General features: G+C 51.7%; 1 long non-coding RNA gene across 1 annotated transcript; it reads left to right on the plus strand.

The window, feature by feature from the left end:
• The first annotated feature begins 1,035 nt into the window (after positions 1-1,035).
• On the plus strand, positions 1,036-3,758 carry LOC103725769. The gene is made up of 3 exons (XR_606871.1): positions 1,036-1,157; positions 2,379-2,515; positions 3,681-3,758. It is a non-coding gene; the product is annotated as an uncharacterized LOC103725769 (long non-coding RNA).
• Positions 3,759-4,703: the final 945 nt, after the last annotated feature.

Genomic DNA, 4,703 nt, shown 5'->3' on the forward strand with positions numbered 1-4,703 from the left:
CTGTGATGTGCACACACACACATGCATGCACGCACAAATTATATATATATATATATATGTTTTTGAGACAGGGTCTCCCTGTAGCCCCAGCTGGCCTGTAACTCACTATATAGGCCAGGTTGGCGACAACTGCCACCATTGGCCCTGTTTATAGGTTTTTGGTTTGTTCTTTTGTTTTTTGTTTTTTTAATGTGTATTTGTGTATTGCCTGCATGTATGTAAGTGCACTCATGTTGTGCAATACCCACGGAAATCAGAAGATGGTGCCAGATCGCCTGGAACTGGAGTTATTGATGGTTGTTAGCCACCATGTGGGTGCTGGGAATAGAACCCTGGTCCTCTGCAAGAGCAGCCAGTGCTCTTAACCGATGAGCCATCTCTCCAGTCCCTGTTTACAGGATTTTATTTGGACATAATTTCTTGTTTCTCCAGGATACATGTAGACAACATGGAGGAATCATTTTGAGTCTATATTCTCCTCTATTAAAATATGGCTGCCAGGGCTGGAGAGATGGCTCAGCTGTTAAGAGCATGGGACGCCAGTTCAATTCCTAGCATCTACACGGCAGCTAACAACCGCCCATAACTCCAGTTCCAGGAGATCCGACACTTTCTTCTGACATCCAAGGGCATTGCATGACAGGGGTGCACTTATACACATGAAGGTAATACACTCATACACATAAAATATTAAAAAATAAAATATTTAAAAATATGGCTGCTGCTCTGAAAAGGACGGAAGAGCCAGCTGACTCCTCCCAGAGCCCGTGGTTTGGTAGGTTATTAATGCTTGTTGGAAGTAATGGTCCTGCTGTTGGGTGGACATGGCTCTGGGATGTTCTGCAGTTAAATCTTTCCAGAATTTTCACATTCATTCCTGGCATGCCTGTTCGGCTACTGGGAAGGGAGCCTGCCTGTCTCTCAGGGAGGAAAAGTAAGAGAAGACAGGTGGACTCTGCGACAGAACCACTGGGAGGCAGCAGAGGACGGAGAATGGTTCCCAGCTCCGCGCCGGAGCTGGCAGATTTGCAAAGGGAAAGGCTCCCCAGCCTGACTGCTGCAGGTGTAAGATCGGTTTGTGGATTCCCAGTGTCTTACAAAGATCCAGGACCAAAACTGGACCTCCGGACCGTCAAATTAAAGAAAGGAGCAATGAGGTAGGTTCGGCAGGCTCATCCCCTCCTCCCTACCTTCTCCCCTTTGTGCGGTAGCGACCCCACCCCAGCCAGGCATCCTGCGCTTCAGACCTTCAGGGATGAGGTCGCTCCAGTGAATTTCCTGGAGTTACTCTGATAGTTAAGTGTGTGTGTGTGTGTGTGTGTGTGTGTGTGTGTATGAGTGTATTCCCTGAATGTATGTAAGTGCACCCGTGTCATGCAATGCCCGCAGAGGTCAGAAGAGAGCGTCGAATTCCCCTGGAACCGGAATTATAGAACCCAGATCCTCTGCAAGAGCAGCCGGTGCTCTTAACCCCTGAGCTATTCAGTCCAAGTAAGGAAAGTGTCTTAACACCTGGCACCTGACAGATAAATCATAAGCCTGTTCGGGCGCCCCCTGCTGCCCTACCACAGTTCTGCTAGTACAGACTCAAGATGCAGGATCCCTAGTGGTCACTAGGGGACGGTGTGGGTCCATCGGGCCAGCTTTGCGGAAATCCAGGCCTTTTCCGTAGGAAGTGCTGCGGAATTGGAGCAGCTGAGTCTGGATCTTGCCTTCTTTCACCAGAATTATCTTCACTGTCTCCACAGCCTGGAACAGTCCCAGGGTAGGCAGAGCAAAGACTGAACAGGTGGGGCTGGAGTTAGGGATACAAACACCAGAGACCCTCAGACTAGGGGCACCAGGGTCCTCACCTACAGCCTAGATTCTGGTTGGAGTTGGTCCATTTAGAGACCCTACCTGCTGTGTGGTTCCAGACACTTCTGCTCAAAAGCATTATGGGGAGGCAGGATAGCACCCAGCCTGAGCGTTCATTTTCTACACAGTTGAATTGGGACAGTTTGAAGATCTGGGTTATGAAACTCACAAGCCTGAAAACCACCAGTGACTTAGTTAAATCCCCACTTAGTCCTTGTTTACCATTTTTTAAATACTATAAACCAGATTGCATCATTCGCTCCAGACCCGAGTTACAATCCAAGGCCCCCCAGCAGGGCCTGGCGAACCCCACAGCATCTGGCCCCACCTGACCTTCCTTTGACCGTCGGTCGTCTCACCCCTCTGCTCAGGCCCCAACCAAGGCACATTCCGTATTGGAAATCCTCTCTGTCAGAGACTCATTCATTCCCTTCAGAAACCTGTGTGGTCTATTATTATAATATTATGGCCTCTTTTTCTCTCCTGCAGTCCTCCCAGTCTGATTTTTTTTTCTTTTGCAGCAAGAAAGGCTACCCACCTGACTTCACATCATGAGTTCCTGTTTACTATCCTTCTGCCCCAGAGATGTACCCAAGGACCAGGATTTTATCTTTTTCATTGCTCAAGGTCTGATAGAGTTCACTCCTGCTGAATGAATGTAAGTCTAATTCAACATGTGCCTCTGTGAGCTGGTGCATTCTGCTACAATCTCACAGAGATCCACCTGCCTCTGCCTCCTGAGGGCTGGGATTAAGGGCGCTTGCCACCACACCCAGCTGCATCCTGTTGTTGTTATAAGAATGAGGTAGGGGTAAATTTGAAGTGGGCCCAGGCTCAAACAGAAAGGGAAGGGACTTTCCAGCCAGTTTCCCCTTCTTGGTGTAGCCAGTAGCCACTATACCAGTGGGGTGTAGAAACCCTGGGTACCACCAAGGTTTTTCCCAGGAGTGCCCTCTGCTCTGTGCCTCTGTGTAGAAGTGGCATCGCACCCCCACCCAGGTCTGGCACGTTGGTCCAGCTTCCAGTGAGAGCTGGAGCTAGATGACCTGGAATTTAAGTGTCTTGGAGAGCATGCCCTAAGGCACCCTGGAGTATCTGGTGTTCAGCTGGTGACCCACAGAGAGCAAAGAGCTGGTGTGTGTGTGGGGGGGTGGCCATGTTATTGGGAAAGATATAGAGGTTGACTTGATAGAGAGGGCTGGAATTGTGCGGCAGAGGAATGACAAGAGCCACCACCTCATAAATGGTTCATTGAGATCCCTGCAGGGCACACCAGTGAGCCCAGCTTTGTGCCCCTGTGTAACAAGTGAGCAGTTAGGTGTGTCACTGAGCGAGCAAGTGGAGGGCAGCTACACATTCTTTGGAGATGCTTGGTGCAGGAGCTTTGCCGTTCACAAAGAGCACTTAGACAAGGTACATTTAAATGGGGGAGTGGGGGGGGCGGTGAAGCCCGGTGTAGCAGTGTACACCTTTAATCAGCACTCAGGAGAGGCAAATGCAGGTGGATCTCTGTGTGCCAGGTCAGCCTGCTCTACAGAGTAAATTCCAGACCCTAAGCCAGAGAGGAGAGAGGAGAGAGGGGAGGAAGAGGAGAGAGGAGAGAGGAGAGAATGTGGCTTGGGATTTAGAGGTGCAGGATGGGCCTGAGGGGTACGCTCTTGTCTGGGTCAGGACTGCCTGCCCAGCAGTGGGCACAGGAAGCACAGGGTGGAAGAGCGCTGTGCAGGTTTCTGGAACATTCTGTGCGGGACCCCTCCCTCCACGGGGCGGTCTCCAGGGACTGTCTCTCACATCCATTCTCTCCTCCTTGATTTATGCTGCAGAGTGGAACGACCTTCCCTGACCTCATTTTCATGTCGGCGCGAGCACACCCGGAGCCCGCGCCACACACTCAGGAGGAGGCTTGCACCACACTCACACACTCACACGCGCCACCGCGGGCACACCCGAGACTCGGGACTGCTGGACCCGCTGGACCCCGCCAGGCCCTAAGTTCACACCAGCTCCAACACCATTATGGGCACTGCCTGGGCTGTGGACGCTCAAAGAATAGAGTCTCATTAGCATCTTGCTTTGAATATCATTTGCATTTTATTCATCTTGTGTCAAAACGCTTAGAACTCTTTCCCAGCCCGCATTTCTTCCCGGAGCTCAGGAATCGTGGACCTCCATCTCTATTCCACCCCCACTTCCCTTTGGGCCCCACTTTTGCTGGCTGTCCCTTCACCCCATCCATCCTGGCATGACCACAGTTTCGGTTTTTAAAAGGGCTGATTTCAGGAACTCTGGGCAAGTTCCAGGCTCTGTCCTTTCTAGCCGGTAAGAAGTCTTAGAGCATCCACAACGAAAAGGCATTAAAACCCTTTGAGAGCCGAGGAAACTGAGTCAGGAAGGTGCCTCATTCCCCCAAGTGTTGGAACAACAACAACAAAAAAAAATCAAAGACAGTCAACTTAAATCCAAGAAGACAGGATGTCAAAATCGTCACTCGACGGCCTGGCCTCGTGCAAGGTCAAAGCGAAGGTAACAGGAGGAAGAAAGTGGTCCACTGGACAGCCACGACCCCTCCCCAACCCGGCCTTGGGGGGACCGGCTGTATTCCCAGGGCCGGGGCCCACAGCTCCCCCTCTCTCCCTCCTGGCCCCTGTCCTGACCCCTTCCCAAGAGCGGGCTCGGCCGGGTCCAGTCGCGGTGCTCGTGGGGTCGTCTGTCGGCACTGGCTAGTTAAGAAAAATAAACAACGTTCCAAATGAAGGCGATTCTTTTCAACCCGAGCCCCGCCGCCTGCCAGAGAAATGCAAACAGCAAGGGGGGAACGGCCCCAGCCCGCCCCGGCCCCCGAGTGC

Source organism: Nannospalax galili, unplaced genomic scaffold, assembly GCF_000622305.1.
Source record: "Nannospalax galili isolate Female #2095 unplaced genomic scaffold, S.galili_v1.0 scaffold1892, whole genome shotgun sequence".
Classification (NCBI taxonomy): Eukaryota; Metazoa; Chordata; class Mammalia; order Rodentia; family Spalacidae; genus Nannospalax; species Nannospalax galili.